This window comes from Argopecten irradians, chromosome 10, assembly GCF_041381155.1.
Source record: "Argopecten irradians isolate NY chromosome 10, Ai_NY, whole genome shotgun sequence".
NCBI lineage: Eukaryota > Metazoa > Mollusca > Bivalvia > Pectinida > Pectinidae > Argopecten > Argopecten irradians.
In genome coordinates this window covers 34,187,864-34,207,250 of record NC_091143.1, presented here as the reverse complement: position 1 = coordinate 34,207,250, position 19,387 = coordinate 34,187,864, and positions in this window count along the sequence as shown.

Genomic DNA, 19,387 nt, shown 5'->3' with positions numbered 1-19,387 from the left:
ATACATGTGACTACATGTATGTACATGTAATTACATTGATAAATTAATACCAGCATATGTATTCGGGATAATGTCATCATGCAGCATCAGTCAAGATTTTATACATTTATGATTGTTCTTTCTTCACTTTTTTGTACAATATGACCTTCTGTAACACATGGTAACAAACTTTGAAATTTTGAATCTTGGAGTATCGATAATGTAGGCGCCCATACCCCAATGCATTCTTATAATTTCCTTGATAATTTTAGGATTATAATACTGATTATAGTGTATCAAACATAATCCAATTCCTACCCTGGCTATGCCATCGATAATCACTAATTATGTGATTTCGCCAAAATGTCTTTGTGAATATCACTCAATGACACTTATACGTCGAGCATTACGCCCGGAATAGTTTTCTAACAATAAATCTTGTTGATACATATAAAACCTATGGATATCTATAAAATGAAGTTGAAATATACAAGTAATACATTCATTTTAATTACTATATCCGCGGTAAAATTTAAACTTTTGTTTTCAGAAACAAGGCTGGGTTTACTTTGTAAGTAAAATATACAAACAACGGGATTTGTGTTGAAAATATCACAAGTTTCCATATATGGAAAATTGACTTGCATTCGCGGTATTTTTTTCGAATTTATTTCGAGATGGCGGTGTTAAAATCATTAGTAGTAAAAATTGATAATACATGTGTAACACGTCACGGTACAATGTATGAGACATCCCCTTTGGGCATAGCCTCGGGTTTTACATTTTCTGACCCTGATCCCTTGAATTGTTTTTACCTAAATTTAACCCCGCTCGGATAGAATAATGAAGTAAAATCCTCTCTCCATCATTATAAAGTTATACACATATGAAAGAGTCTTAAAAAATATGTGATATTCACAGGGCGTAGTCTCACTTATAAATCCTTGGTGATATATATATCCATTTAATTTCCTCACGATATTGGTAATATGCATAGTCATGTGTATTTCATAAGGCTTTAAAAACCGAGGTATTAAAATAATCGAATTGAGATACTTGTACGGTACATGAATGTACATGCAAGCGATTCTGACTTTAAAATGTTTCACAATATGCACGTGAGCCTGATGAAATCCAATGTAATTCAAAAGGCGTCATGATTTGCAATTGTAATTGGGAGTGGCTTTCGATATTCGACAGAATGTCGGTGATGGGGTGAAAGTTACCTGTGATGGGGTTTAGGAACAAAATCAAAGAAACTTTCGGAATGGTGTTACAATCTCCAACCGCGTCACTTCATTCGAAACGAACCCTCTCTGTTTCCGCCTTGGTGCAATCCATTATAAAGGTCTCGTTGTATATCAAATTATTACACTCGTTTATTACAGTTCATTACTCAGCTATATAAGACCTTCTATGCATTCATTAAAATTACTCCGAATTATATATGCTTTAAAAAATGTTATGTTTCTTTCAGCTAGATCTTAGTGAAAGAAAACAAAATCTCCTTAAACATGTATTAGCAAATTCCTGCTTTTGATAAGTACACTGTATCCTTGTAAACGACTAATTTTTCGATTTTTTTCTTTTGCTTTAAATTCTTTTATCGTTTCAAAAATGTATCACATGGGCTTCGTTTGATCAATAATCATATCGAGTTAAACCCGTTCATGATACTGATAGAAACATGTTGTAGAATTGGCGATTACTGAATGTAAAAAAACAATTTACAAATACCGAACCTATCACCATTGTTCTCACATTTTTATATTGGCAATGTGTTTCGTACGTAAAGATTCGAATGGAAAGGAACAAATACCTATACTGGTATAATCAAGGAGAAGAAAATTATAAAAAAATAGCATTTTTTTTCATGATGAGACACATATCTACATTTACTTACGTTCTGTTGACAGAGACAGTCCCGACGGGTGGATATGAAAAATAAAATATTATACAACAGTAATATAAGTTGATACTTAAAATAAAATACATGTTTGAGAACTAACTTTTTTCTCATTGTGACGTCACAAATTGATAACTTCAATTTGAACGTCACCGTTTCATAAACATGTATCTATTTGAAATTGGTTATAAACATACTTATTTCTTACTGATCAATACTGATCAGCCATCCCCTAGTCACGTATGTTAATAGTTGATATAATTATGATTATGCATACTTTATTTCATAGCCGCGGATTTGAAGCCAATGGTAAAAGTGACATCGTGGTAGTTTTGCATTCTAAATGACATCGTAGTTTAAAATAAGAAAATACCAATGTGACTGTTTCCATGTTCACACAATCTCAATTGAGCATGTTAGTCTAAATATTCATGGAATGTTACGTTTGTTTCCTAAATAATCCGGTTCTGATGAAGGTTGAAGTACTGGGTACTGTGACCTGTCAACATATTTCTACTGTGATTTATGTATACACTGCTATGAATAGCTCTCATACATGTAACATTAATAAATTGGTGGTATCTATTTCCTGTAGACCGCACTCGAACCAAACTAAAACTAGTTGAGTCACTCTTACAATAAAGAGTATATGTTTTTAGGTGAAATACATCTACTATAAACGTTATTATCTCTATTACAAGTGCTACTAGGTTGCGGTTTATGTATCATACGGAAATCCACCTCGGACATGGGTATATATCACATATTGTGCTTTCTTGATCATATATCTTCACGATTACGCATTTCAATTATGTCAAGTGAAATCAAACGACACCGTGGATTGTGTCAATATTCATTTTCCATAAGTATGCTAGAACAATAGTTTTGTCTAACAGTTTACTTCATGCTTATATAACCAAACTAACGTTCCTTAAACGCTAGGCTTTGCTTTTTTCAGTAACAATCTAGTTCTAGTGACAATTGGAGTAGTTGGTATCACTGTGGCCTACCTACAGATGTCTACTGTGATGTATGTGTACCCTGCCAAGAATAATGCATTCGCAATTTTGATGAATTGCTGATATATATTTCCTGCAGACCACTCTCAAATCGGCATCAGTTGACTAAAATAAAGCACCAATATAACTGTTTGATTCACTCGTACAATGAAATATAAATTTTGTCATGTGAAATAGGGTCATCTTAAAAGTAATGTTCTCTATTGAAAGTGCTATGACATGCCTAGACGAAGGTTTATGTGTCATATACAACTCCAAATCCATATCAGCGGTGCCAATATAAATCGTCAACAGCAACTTGGAATTTGCCATTATATTTATATCTTTTTATACGGGATTTTGAACAATAGCTTTATCTAACATTTTGCATCATGGTTATGCAGCAAAATCAACTTCATTATGTGATCTCTGTAGATATATTTCAGGTTTTTAAATATAAATAAATGAATAGAGCAGCATTGATATTAACATAATGATTTTGGAGGAAGATATAAAATTACATTACTATGGTATAACAGTGACCGATACTAATATTTACTTACGCACTGAGATGGCCGCATCAGATGGATATGGAAAATAAAGCAAAATATGCCATCGTCATCATTGAAATCATCATATTCAAATATTACCAAACCGATCGTCAACATTATTGCAACGGAATTTCCTATCCATTACACTACATTTACAACCAGCAATGGAAAACTATTATTTACAATGAACTGATAACAAAAACATCTTTGGTTGTTTCCTGTTTGATGATTTTTAAATGAAAACAATTTATATACAATATCTAATTTTCTATATCTTTTGGGATCATAACGGTACTAATAAAACGTTATAACCTTTGATTTACATGTATATTTAATTTCTTATAGATCAATACATATCAGCTTTCCGCTTGTCACGTTTGTTACATGCGATAAACAAATTATTTATATCATTATTTGAATTTAATGTCCAAATCCAGATATGAAACAAATGTTTAAATTGACTATATATAGAAGTTTTGCATTTTAATATGACATTGTAGATTGAAATGCAAATATCATTGTGTCTGTTTCGAAGTTCACACATACTTCAAAGAGGCAAATTATTATAAAAGTTCATGAAACGCTACGGTATCCTTTTATATAAAAAATAATCTGGTTCTGATGACGGTTGGAGTAGTTGGAATCACTGTGACCTACCTACAGATATCTACTGTGATTTATGTGTACACTGCCAAGAATAATGCATTCGCCATTTTAATGAATTGCTGATATATATTTCCTGCAGACCACTCTCAAATCGGCATCAGTTGATTAAAATAAAAGCACCAATATAACTATTTGATTCACTCGTAGAATGAAATATGAATCTTTTCATGTGAAATTCGTCCCCTTAAAAATAATGTTCTCTATTGAAAGTGCTACGAAACGCCTAGACAAAGGTTTATGTGTCATATACAACTCAACTCCATGTCAGCGATGCCAATAGAAATCGTTAACATCAACGTGAAATTTGCCAATATTTTTATATCTTTTATACGGGATTAAGAACAATAGCTTTATCTAACATTTTGCATCATGGTTAAGCAGCACAATCAACTTCATTTTGTGATCTCTGTAGATATATTTCAGGTTTTTAAATATAAAATAAATGAATACAGCGGCATTGATATTAAAATAATTATTGTGGAGGAAGATATAAAATTACATTACTATGGTATAACAGTGAAAAATATTAATATTTACTTACTTCCCTGAGATGGCCGCATCAGATGGATATGGAAAATAAAGCAAAAGATACCATCGTCATCATTGAAATCATATTCAAATATTACCAAACCGATCGTCAAAATTATTGCAACGGAATTTCCTATCCATTACTACATTTACAACTAGCATTGCAAAACTATTATTTATAATGAACTGATAGCAAAAAATATCATTGGTTGTTTCCTGTTTGATGATTTTTAAATGAAAACAATTCATTTACAACATCTCTTTCTATATCTTTTGGGACCATACATTAAGTATATGATTTATATATATTTAAACAACATGGTCATCTTAAACTATCATAACGGTACTAATAAAACGTAAACCTTTGATTTACATGTATATTTATTTCTTACATATCAATACATATCAGCTTTCCGCTTGTCACGTTTGTTACATGCGATAAAACAAATTATTTATATCATATTTATATTTTATGTCCAACTCAGATATGGAACAAATGTTTAAATTGACTATATGATAGTTTTGCATTTTAAGATGACATTGTAGATTGAAATACAAATATCATTGTGTCTGTTTCGAAGTTCACACATATTTCAAAGAGGGGAACGCTACGGTTTACTTTTATATCAAAATAATCTGGTTCTGATGACGGTTGGAGTAGTTGGTATCACTGTCGCCTACCTACAGATGTCGACTATGATTTATGTGTACACTGCCAAGAATAATGCATTCGCCATAATAATATATTGGTGATATATATTTACTGCAGATCGCACTGAAACCGACACAAAGAATAAAATAATAATGTACCTATATAACTAATTGATTTACTCGTACAATGAAATATTAATCATATGAAAATACGTCATCTTGAAAGTAATGTTATCATTGAAAGTGCTACAAAAACTAGATGACGATTGATATGTTATATACAAATCCAGCTTTCGGACATCGGTATATGTGTATAGCGCACATACTGTGATTTTTCATCACATATCTTTACCATTATGTATGTCCACGATGCCAATAAAAATCGACAACAACATTGTGGATATTTTGCAAATATCAGCTTTATGTCTTCCTATGCAGAATTTAAGAACAATACCTTTATCTAACATTTTGCCACATGGTTATGTGGAGCCAAATCAACTTCATTATCTAATATAATCTCTGGTCTATAATAGTTATATGAATCAGGGCATAAATATATATAATGATTGATGAATACAACAACATTGATATTAACATAATATGAATATTGAAGGAAAGATATAAATTACATTCTGAATATGCTGTTGGTATGGAACATTGATACATAAATTATATTCGCTAACTTTTGACAAAGATGGCCGCATCATGTGGCTATGGAAAATAAAGCAACATTCACTATTTCGCCAAGCATTGTAATCATATTCAAATATAACCAAACCGATCAACCATATTTAAAGACGTTGTCGTCCTATCCATTACTACATTTACATGCAGCATTGTAAAACTATTATTTACTATAATGAACTTGGGAGCATAATTATGTATATGATTAATTATATTTAAACAACGAAGTCATCTTTAAATAACGATATTAATAAAACGACACCATTTGATACACATGTGTATACTTGTGTTAAATACATTTATGTTTTTACAAATCAATACTGATCCTGCCATCCCCTTGTCACATGTGATACACATTAGATAATCAAATAATGGATATGATTATTTATAGCTTACTCCTGAGGCTCAGATATTAAAACAAATGTTAAAATTTACTATATTAAAGTTTTGCATTTTAAGATGAACCTGGATCTTGACATAAAAATATGAAATAAAAATTATCATTGTGTGTGTTTCGATATTCACACTTTTTTCATAGACAATTTAGTACAAAATTTTCATTAAACGATACGGTTTGCCTTTATCATGTAATAGTACGGTTCTGATGACAGTTGGAAGTAGTTGGTATCACTGTGGGCCTACCTACAGATGTCTACTATGATTTGGACTGTACACTGCCAGGAATTACGCATTCGCCATTATAATAAAATGATGATTGTATATATCCTGAAAACTAATTTGATTCACCCTTACAATGAAATAGAAATATTTTTCATGTGAAATACGTCCCCCTTAAAAATAATGTTCTCTATTGAAAGTGCTACGAAATGCCTAGACGAAGGTTTATGTGTCATATACAACTCCAAATCCATGTCAGCGATGCCAATAGAAATCGTCAATAAGCAACTTGGTAATTTGCCAATATTTTTATATCTTTTATACGGGATTTAGAACAATTGCTTTATCTAACATTTTTGTTTGCATCATGGTTATACAGCAAAAAAACTTCATTATGTTTCGATCTCTGTAGATATATTTCAGGTTTTTAAAGTATAATAAAAATGAATACAGTGGCATTGATATTAACATAATGATTGTGGAGGAAGATATAAAAAAAGATTACATTAATATGGTATAACAGTGAAAGATATCAATAGTTACTTACGTTCCGAGAAGGCTGCATCAGATGGATATGGAAAATAAAGCATACAATATACCATCGTCAGCATTGAAAAAGCATATTAATAATATTACCAAAAACCGATCGTCCCAAAATTATTGCAAAAGAATTTCCTATCCAATTACTACATTTACAACTAGCATTATAAAACTATTATTACAATGAACTGATAACAAAAACATCTTCCTGTTTGATGATTTTTAAATGAAAACAATTTATATACAACATAACTTTCTTTATCTTTTAGGAACATACATAAGGTTTATGAATTATATATATTTAATAAACAATCATGGTCATCTTCAATAATTCAAAACGGTACCAATAAAACGTAAACATTTGATTTACATGTATATTTTTTCTTACAGATCAATACAAATTGGATTTCCGCTTGTCATGTTTGTTAAATGCAATAAACAAATTATTTATTATCATTATTTTATATTTTATGTCCAAACTTAAATAAGAAACAAATGTTTAAATTGGACTATATGGTAGTATTTGCATTTTAAGATGACATTGTAGATTGAAATGCAAATACCATTGTGTCCTACGTCACACAATATTTCAAAGAGGGAAATTATTATTATAACGTTCATGAAACGCTACGGTTTACTTATATATATAAAATAATCTGGTTCTGATGTCGGTTGGAGTATTGGTATCCACTGTTGCCTACCAACGAGAATTTTGCACAGGTGATTAATGTGATACACTGCGAAGTATATATGCCTTTCGCCATTTCTAATGACTTGCTGATATGATATTTACCATGCATGACCTCTCTTCCAAAATCAGCATTAGTTGTATTAAAATATAGCACACAATAATAACCAATTTGATTCACTCGTAGAATGACATGTAAATCCTTTATTCTTGTGAAACACGTTTCCACTTAAACAGTAAATGTTCTCCTATTGAAAGTGGCTACGCAAATTCCTAGACGAAGGTCTTATGTGTATATGTAACTCCTATACCTCCACTGTGAGCACGTTGTGCGCAATATAAAATCGTCAACAGCAAAAGTGGTAATTTGCGATATTTTTTTATAATCTTTTATACGGCATTTGGATCATTAGCTTTAACCTAACATTTTGCATCAAGGTTATGGCAAGCAAAATCAACTTCATTATGTGATCTCTGTAGATATAATTCACGGTTTTATAAATATATAAATAAATGAATACTGCGGCATTGTGATATTAACATTATGATGTGTGGAGGAATGATGTTAAATTAACATTAATATGGTTATAACAGTGAAAGATATATTAATAAATTTGTGTATTTTACTTACGTTCCTGAGATGGTGCTAGCATCAGATGGATATGGAAATAAAACGCAAAATAGTACCATCGTCATACATTGAAATCAATATTCAACATAATTACCAAAACCGATCGGCGTCAATATTTATTGCTAACGGAATTTCCTGACCCATTAAACTACAGATATACAACTAGCATTTGCGAAAACTAATAATTACTATGAACTTTATAACGAAAAACATCTGTGTGTTGTTTTCTGATATTGGATGATTTTTAAATGTGAAAAACAATTTATATACAACATCTTTTTTCTATATCCTATGGGAACATTACAATTAATGTATATGATTTATATATAGTTAAACAACATGGTCATCTTAAATTATCATAACGGTACTAATATACGGGAAACCTTTGATTTACATGTATATTTATTTCTTACAGATCAATACACATCAGTTTTCCGCTTGTTTTCGTTTGTTACATGCGATAAACAAATTATTTATATCAATTATTTATATTTTATGTCCAAACTCAGATATGAAACAATTGTTTAAATTGACTATATGGTAGTTTTGCATTTTAAGATTTTTTTTTGGTTTGTTTAGTTTTACGTCCTATTAACAGCCAGGGTCATGTAAGGACGTGCCAGGTTTGTTGGTGGAGGAAAGCCGGAGTTCCCGGAGAAAAACCACCAGCCAGCGGTCAGTACCTGGCAACTGCCCCACATGGGATTCGAACCCGCATCCCCAGAGGTGGAGGGCTTGTGGTAATAAGTCGGGACATCTTAACCACTCGGCCACCGCGGCATTTTAAGATACATTAGTAGATTGAAATGCAAATATCATTGTGTCTGTTTTCGAAGTTCACACATATTTCAAGGAGGCAATTTATTATAAATCGTTCGTGAAACGCTACGGTTTTACTTTTATATAAAAATAATCTAGTTCTGATGACGGTTGGAGTAGTTGGTATCACTGTCGCCTACCTACAGATGTTCTACTGGTGATTTATGTGTACACTGCCAAGAATAATGCATTCGCCATTTAAATGAATTGCTGATATATTATTTCCTGCAGACCACTCTCAAATCGGCATCAGTTGATTAAAATAAAGCACCAATATAAACTACTTGATTCATCTCGTACAATGAAATATAAATTTTTGTCAATGTGAAATACGTCCCCTTAAAAATAATGTTCTCTATTGAAAGTGCTACGAAATTCCAAGAACGTAGGTTGTATGGGTCATATACACACTCCAAACTCCTCCATGTGAAGCGGTGCCTATAAGAATTTCGTCCCCAAAAAAACAACTAACGTGAATTTTGACTAATATTTTTTATATCAATTTATAAGGGATTTAGAGCAATAGCATTAATCTACCATTAATGACATCATGGTTCATGCAGCAAAATCAACTTCATTATGTGATTCACCAGTAGATATATTTACAGGTTTTTAAATATAACCATAAATGTTATTCAGCGGCAATGATATTATCATATTGTTTGGGGAGGAAGAATAATAAAAATAACATTAATATGGTATTATCATTGAAAGATACCAATAATTACATACATCCTGAGATGGCCGCTTCAAGAGGGATATGAAAAACATAAGCAAATCTTTACCTCGTCATCATTTGAATCATATTCAAATTAATACCAAAGCCGGATCTGTGAAAATTATTGCACACGGAATTTACTATACATTACATACATTTTTCAACTAGCATTGTCAAAACTATTATTTATAATGAACATGATACAAAAAATAACTTTGGTGTTTGTTTCCTGTTTGTGATGATTTTTAATCTGAAAACAATTGATATACAACAATCTCTTTCTTTATCTTTTTTTCTGGGGAACATACTTTAGGGTATATGATTATAATAATATATTTAAACAACATGGTCGATCCTTAAATTATCATAACGGTTTCTAATTATAAAACGTAAACCTTTGATTTACATGGTATATTGATGTCTATTATGACACAAATTGTTTGGTTGGAAAACCGTTGACCTTTGACCTTGGTAATGTCGACACCACGATTCTTTGATTTTACTCTGTCGCGGATCCACTCGTTAAAATATACCATATTCTGGTAAAGATCTTCCAAGGTTGTCGTTGTTCTATGAAGTGTTTATATGTCAGTATTGTATTTGAATTCTTGAAATAACATATGCTGGGTTTTTGTTTTGATTTTGAAAACCCATTTCGTTTTCTATGTGTATGACTCCTCCGCTTAAATATTTTGTAAAACAGAATTTTTATACATCTATCAGGAGAAAGAAGACAGATATCATGTTATATATACGACGACCCATGGGTTTCGTGAAATGCATGTTGATGAAGGAATGGTAAAGTTTATCAATGAATTGAAAAAATGCTCTGTCACTTGTAGTTATAAGCTAAGCAGCTTGGATTTTGGCTAACGATTATTTTGCTTTAAATTTTATCTTTTTTGTTTTTTGTTTAGCACCTATTACCAACCAACAGGGTAATTCTTTTAAGGAACTTGACCAGGTATGTTTATGGGGTGATAGAAGAGAGAAGAAAAAACTAGAGCACCCGATTAAATAATATACAATCCAGTGGTCCAGCAACCCAGAGGGCAGAGGGCGCTGTGCGTGGCGTAAGTGAAAACGGAAGCGTTCGTTTGAGGACGAGCGTTATGTCAGTACTGGACCGCACGGACGGGTATCAGGGACAGACGTTAGCGTTTCACCATCCCACTCCCCACCTTTGCAATGTTTATCCCGAGTTGTTTAGATCTTATGCCGGGAATTGTTAATACTTGATACCAATTGCCTCCGTATAATTCTTAATGAATATTGCTGAATACAAATAGACACAATGTTTGAGGGTAAAATAAATTAAACGCTGTTTCCTAAACCACCTAAATCATTTAGACAAAGCGTCCAGCTAATTGTTGATTTCGAGTGTAATATTACGCCCTTTACCATGTTATACTGTTCAGTTTTATTGACTATGACCTTTCTTCTTGCTCTGGAGGGATCACATCGAACGAGAGTTCGAGCATTTTTTTTGGATTCTTAGCTAGTTGGTTCTGGGCATTGGCTCTCCTCTACTTCAATTTTTCTTAGGCTTGGGTAGAGTTTTGTGGTCTTAACTTGGATGTGTATCCACTTCACGCTATTGACGTATTTTATGTCGGGGTGTTTTAACCTTGATTCTGGACTAGGGCTGGCGTGTGGGTTTATGATTCTCGTTATTGGGGAGCGGGTGGCTCACCCGGCAGACACCTCTGCAGTTTTGGGGGACCACGACCGTAGGTCTAGGGTGTCGAGGTTGGCGTCGGCGGGGGGGGTGTTGGGGACGTGGTTACTGCCCACGTAGTGTGGGTCGAGCACGCCGACGAGTAGGGGGTGGATTGTGTGTGTGAGGGGGGGGGGATTTGTTAGAGCTTGATCCTTAGGCAGAGATAGGCGGTGTGTGGGGGGACTGTACGTTCGGTGGGAAGGGTGTAGCGATGGGAGGCTCGGCTGGGATTGGCAGGTGGGTTGGCGGCTGTATCCCGGTGGGTTCCGAACGCGGACACGGTGTGGAGAGCAAGTGTGAGTGGGGGTGAAGTAAAGTCAGCCAGGTCGACGGTGCGTCAGACGGGACGGTTCACGACGAGGGTAGCTGAAGGGGTCAAGGCTATCAGTTGTGTTGCGGTGCCGGAACGCCCGATGACCCCCCGACCGTACACCCACCCAGCCTACCCACCGTGCACCGCCCCCCCCCGCGCGCGAAGCAGCGGTCGTGTTGCCCCCCGGCGGCGAGCACGAGGATAGAGGAGGCGTAGGCCAGCGTGGTTGCGTGGTGGAGTATAGCGTACGTCGATCGGAGTGGGCGGAGACCGAGATTGGGGGTGCGGGGGAGGTGAGGGCGGTCGCGAGTGGGTTGGGTGAGTGTGGGGGGGGCGAGGGGGGGGCTTTGAGGATTATGAGCCGTGCAACAGGGCGGGTTTAATGTTGGGCTAGCACCAAGCAAACAGGGGGAATAAGGATTTCTGATCTCCATTAGGTGGCGGTAGCGGGCGAAGCGCCGGAGCTTCCTTCGGGTTTGATCCTAACACACCATATCCCAAAACCCCGAACAACCACCTCGACCGCCCCGAGACTACCCACCGACTTATCTGCTCGTACTTCCACCACCCACACGCGCCCAGACTAATATTGAAACACGGACAGTGTTGGTTTTCAATGATGGGCTCTAAGTGTGGCTTCGGTAGGGGGTTAGGCGCTGGGTTTCATAGTATGCTTATGTGGATCAGTCTAGATTATCTTAGTTCATTCCAGGTTAAGCGGTAGGGGGAGGGGTTTGGTCATGGGGTTAGGTGTCAGGTATTGGTATTGTTGGACATTTTGATTGTGGGCAGACGGAGTCGGGGGATAGGGGGTCCAATATAGTGAAATTGGGACGTGAGGGTATTTAATATTCGGCAACATGTATGGACGGAGAAAAGAATAACTAAAAATATACTACTTGGGTAACTTAAACGAAGACTATTCAAATAACATGTTGCACACAGAACAGTAACTTTACATAATTCCCACCCCCACCCGCGTCCCACTCCGGCGTCCCTCGCATAAAAAACAACCTATTACTCGGCTATTAATACTTAACTACAATCTCCTATGCTAGTACCGTTAACTAGGATGACATGTACATTGTTCAATGACCAAATGAAGAGTCCCCCTTCCACCCCCAGAGAATGAGAGTTAATCGATCGATGAGTCGCAAAAAGGAGGGATAGCTGATGCGAAGTAGCAATACGAATGACGGAGATTGACTACAGTCGTGCTAATGAGGACTTTGACGTTCGCGGGAATGAGAGCGGGCTTGAGATCGGATGAGACAAATGATTGGGAGTCATGAGCGGAGATATCGATGGAGAGGCGGGGAGGCGTGCAAGTTGGACGATTTGGATCAAACATTAATGAGTTTTGTAAGACGTTCGTCAATGAATAGCTAGCCCTTAAATGCTGTGTTAAATGGTTAGGTACCTGTACGTATCTAAAATAAAATGCTCAAAATTAATGAATGAATCATCCTGATCTGAAGACCTATTATTACTAAATTGCTGACACTACACGTAGATATGAATAATTTATACAGTGAACCGACTATGCACGATGTTGCCTACATCTAGTAAGGGTCTATTGTACTATGCGGTCTAGGGAAACTAACTGTGTCAATGAGTGTTTTCAATTAACGAAGATTATCTCTTTAACGGTATCGTCTTAAATAAGTTATAAAAGAAAGAAAATGGGTAAAAAAAAAAAAAAAAGAAAAAAAACAAAAAACAAAAAAAAAAAAAAAAAAAAAAAAAAGAAAACAAAAAAAAAGAAAAAAACTGTTAAAGAATCGGTACAATAAATGCCTAAAAGCTATGCGTTCCATCTGTATAACATTTCTTCGGTATAACTTAATTTATATATGGACATTTTCACTTTTTTATTATATTATTATTATAACAAACCTCATTGAGGACCCTATGCTTGATATTGATCATGATCTTTATGGGATCAAATTGTCTCACATCAGAAACTACACCTTTCTGAAGTAAGGCTTCACCCTCAAAAAATAAAATAATAGCATCATTTTAAACATTTGTATACATGTATTTATTCTATTAGTACTATTATCTGGAATAATAAAAAAAAAATACAAAACAAACAAAACGCGGGTGATATTTCAAATTAGGTGCCACTGACCAAAATTATTAACTACTTGCGTGGCCCATTACGGGAACTAGTCAGCAACAGGTTAAAAATACAAAGCGTTCGAAACATCAACGAAGCCATCCCATTCCACATAAAAACCCCCTACATAACAAAGTAAACACACCAACACACTCATCAACACCTGACAACCACCTCATTTACCAACAGATTTACCCCCGTTAATCACTGATAACGCCTACCAACCAACAATCTCCACCCGAAGCCCCGCACTGCACCATCCGAGAACTCACTAACTTACATACATCAAACCATAGGGACCAATGATGCTACTACATCACTGCAAGTAATAAATAGCTACCTAAAAGCTGTGCCAACAGATATAAGAGGGAGATCATACCATCGTTCCCGCTGCAATCCCCCGTCTACCACAAGTATTGATAACATTCAGTTCAATCAACTACTTTGAGATTATCTATACCACTACCGTGCTAGAAACACAATGCGTCCGCGTTATATTAAATCTTTTTTGAGTATAACAGTGACCGCCTCCTACGCATACCCGCAGGTTCATTACAAAATATATTTGCCCGGATTGTGCGTCGGGGGAATACAGTAACGAGGAAAACGTATGGATAGATTGGCCCGCGGAGCTTGTAATATGGGCAGCTAAATCAATTGATCCGTACGGGTATTACTAGCGTACAATAATTTGATCAATTTGCGTCCCGCATTATCAATACACTAAAAAAAATGGGTATTTACACAATGAAGCACGTCGACGTACCTCTGTCTGCACTATCTAGCCATCCGGCTACGTATGTAGGCTCGGAAAGTGTAAGGTCTTGGTTCCTGCTCAAAGAAGGCGCTTTTTCTTGTGTGATCATACAACTAATATTGGCATTGTTACTGAGTCGAAAGTGCGGGGTGGGGGTCCTCCTTATCGGGGGCTGGGGGGTTGGGGTGTTGAAGGAGCTGCTAGTGTGAGTGGGGGTGTGGGGGTCTGATGTTTGTATTGGACGGGTGTGACATTTACACAGTTGTTTATCCTGGTTGATGTGGAAAGTGATCCAAGATCTTGTGTGTAACGTGTTAAGATTTAGGGAGGGTTGGTTTCGGTTCAGTGGGGACTTTCAGGGGTTGGCATGGGTAGGGGGTTTGGGGAGAGAGGTGGGTTATGTGAGTTGTGATGGTGTAGCTTTTGTTTTGGTGTGGTTTAACGTGGGGGTGTGTCTACGTATTGGGGTTGTGTTGGTTGGTTTAGTTGGATCAATGTCCTGAGCATGTGGATGTACCATATCGGGATATAAAGGTATAGGGGGGGGGTTTAGTCAATGATTGTTTTTGGTTGTCTTTTGTATGTGAATACTAGGTTTACTGTGAATGGGGTCAAGATGGTGTGGGGGATTGGCCAGAGCTCGATCCATTTCAATCAAGTGGGCATGTCAATATAGGGTCTTTATTTTTTGAGGGTTACCCTAAAATTGTTTTCTGGTGAATAAACTTCATATTTCATGCTTAGATTTCAATGGGTGGTTTAATGACATTTGGGTTTTTAGATTACAACTGTGTCTAAACACTAATTCAAGATGTTCTTTGTTTTTTATAGAATTGGGGTATTACCCATTAGATAGGTTATTGTAAATTTGTATTGTTAAGGAGGGATGAAATTCTTGTTTATGCGTATTAAAGGTTTGGGGGATTTATTAAATCTGACATTTAAGAATTTGGAGTTTCATCACCATGATGAACGTGGGTTGATATGGGAAGGGGGGGGAGTTCAGTTAAAGGGGTTGTGGGGGTGGGGGGTTTATTTGGTGTTTGCGACAATTCGTTTAAAAAACTTTTGGGAAATGTTAATCGCAGTGCTTACATGGGAACGGTGTGTGGAAACAGATTGTTGTTTTGGAGGATGGGTGATGGCGCCCGTTTTTTATGGGGTGGGGAATTTTTAAGTTTTAGTTTGGGGTGGAAGGTGGTGGCGCGAAAAATAAATGATGGTTAGGACCTAAAAACGGTTTCGGTAGGTCCATTTTTATTTTCTAATTTTTTTCCTCAACAAGCAAATCCGGGTTGTAATTGAATGATTTTACAAAAAATAATTATGCACATGAATGAAAAGATTACTTTAATGTCCTTAATTATTGAATATATTGGATTAGCATAGTCCTTAAATTGTATCATGGAGGGTAATTCTTTAGAATTTTTTCATTACATGTGTGTTTTAGTAAAGCACAAAATTTACATAATGGGGTATTGATTGTTAGGGGGGGGGGAGAATAAAATTCCGGGAGTGGTATCCTTGAAAAGGTACGTGGGAGTTGACCCAAATAGTTTAACCAACCTGATCGTCAATCGACATAGGTGGTAATTTGAAAAGTGGGGGGGGGGATGGGTTGAGAAATTTTCTTCTGGACAAAAAAGTTATTTTAATTGTATGTAAATCAATTAATTTGATAAAAAGTGTTGGTATTTTTTAATAATTGGACAAGGGTGAGTGGGATACTTTGGTTATTTTGTCTTAAGACACATTTTTGATTGCAACTTTCACATTATTCCTCAGATCGGATGGGGCATGATGAATAAACATTGTGTTTTTGGTACTAATGATAAAATGGAAATTTCGTAGTGTATTACAATCACACTACGTGTAATTTAGTCAGCCATTCTATGTACTATTTCTTTATCATCAACTTTAAAATTTTAACATTGGTGGAGTAATTTCTCTGTAGTCATTGTTATCATATTATTGGTGTTATAAGCACGGAACCCCATTGGTATGAATGGAATAGTGTGTTGGTACAATTATGTTTTGTTCGTGGTTTAGAGATGTAGGGTCATTACAATGTTTACATTTAAGACGTTTGTCCAAATACTTTTAAAACAACTACAAATTGTTAAAGATATTCTGTCGTGTTTGGTTTGATAATTTAATTTAAACGGTTGAATAGTACATTGACAGGGGGGACAAAAATTAGTTACTTTTAATTGGTTTTAATGGTTCATTAGATTATTGTTTAAAAGTAATGAAAGGGGTAGCTTTCAGGTTTCACAATTAATTGAAGGATATGGAAAATATGATTTAACATTCAACTTATATGTTGCACGGCACTTTGTTTCCCCACCCATGCTCTGACGCCGAAGCACAACATAAAAACACTGGCGGCGATCTATTCAGTGGTGGGCATGGTTCACCAAGTTCGTGTGGTACAAACATTGTGTTACTCACAGGACAGTCTTTTTCAATCACGCTAGCAATAAAGCGCGGATTATGCAGAACATGCCAGCGACACGCTGGGCACTAGGAATTGCTTTTCTTTATCTCCAACTGTCAAATGTTTATAAGATCCATAAGCCCCCCTCTCAAAATCAAGTGAAATAACCTCATTATTCACGCTTAATTCATAAAGACTATTACACATTTGTAAATCATGACCTAATTTGTGTTCAGCTAGTGCCTGTTTTAAAGTGATGTATCGTTGCAATATTTCGCGACATTGATCAAGTCTGCTACCAATGTATTTGAAATATTTTACTGGACGTAAGTTATTAATAATTTGAAACGTAATCATGACTATTAGTATGAAATTGTACCGTAATTGTCTTTATTGGTGGAGGTTTTAGTGTTGCGACTCTTTAAAATTGCAATTGATATGTTAATTTTCGAGATAAGTGCTGCAGCCACCATAGTTGAAACTTGTGATATGTTAAACCATTTGTACTAATTATTGTAATTCATTGTTTTCACTCATAAAACAGGAAAACCACCTGGACGATTGTAGGACAGGCTGTTTCAAAACATTGCGTAGGTGGTACAACTTGTGTTATGTAACATTTCAACGTATATTGACATATCCGAATCAACAGAAGCGAGATTGACAGATCATGCATAACTGCAAATAGCCTAATGAAACATTTGTATCATAAACATGTTCAAGCTTTGCCCGTCAGTCACAGATACATCAAAAGGTAAGGAAGTGAAGTGAAGCTGGGAAAGCTCATTAATTTTAGTTTAATTAAAATTATATTTGTTTTTTGATGAAATATGCCTTTTTGTAGTTGCATTTTAACAACTTATAATAAACGCAAACTTGATGAAAAGAAAGCTATTAGTAACGTAAATCTACTTTACTGCGATTAACATTATATAATGCAACATATAACTAAATGTGGCTTTGTCTAATATTTTGATTACTTGGTAAAATATGATACAAATTATTTTTGAGATTGCTGTGTCTGTGAACACTCTGTGGATGTGTTAAGCTTATTTGTATCTGGTTATTTTATTTCATTTCTTACTCTAAACGAAACTCCCCCAAAAGATATTATACCAAGAAAATCAAAAAAAGAAAAAAAAAGAAAATTCAAATGTTTCAATGACAATGTTTGACATGAAGAAGATATATGCATTATCTGGACTATTTCATACATTTCCTGACATGCAAGATGTCTTGTAAATAGATAGCAGTGGGTAATTTGTAAACTGTTCACCCTATACATTACGGTATGGGAGAATCACATTATCATACACAAAACAGACCTAGCCAAGTCCATTAGTTAAATGTTCTAGCAATAAGCTTGTATTTTATGTTTTCCTCCAGCACAAATGTTAAAACAAAACGATAGCATGACATTCAGGTGTAAATGTTCAGTTTTTATCATCAACGTATTTCACGTTTAAGATGTACAGTTTATAATGACTTTTTTAATATTTCATGAGTTTGAATGATATGTTTAATTGGTAAACTAATTTTATCTACTTATATATAACATTTAAGTTAGTACTAAAACACTGTTATAGAGTAATGTTCCCCATCAATTTCTTCTACATATACACACATGCCGTCATATTGGACACATTGTGCATGAAGATAACAATGTTTATAGCAATGTGTGGCATTTCAGGTAAATAAAACTTCCATGTACATACTTTAAACATTGATCTTAACATCAATTTGATTTGCTTTTACGGATTTATGCAACTTGTTCACAACTAAAGTTGTTCAAAAAAGAATGCGCATCAGTAAACATTTGTAAAAATGTGGGCTGCTAATTTTCAGTGATGTAACAAATAGATTGTATAGGAAGACAAGCTGCAACAAATTATGCAATCTAAAAAGTTAGTATCTGATATTCACGATTACGTTACCACTACACTGTGAATTTTTTACTGTTTCACTTAGAAATACACATGATGGATTTAAGGATATTTTGAAAAGTAATCTTGCATAAACAGATTTTTTAAAATGTATAAAAAAAATATTTGGTTTAGATAATGA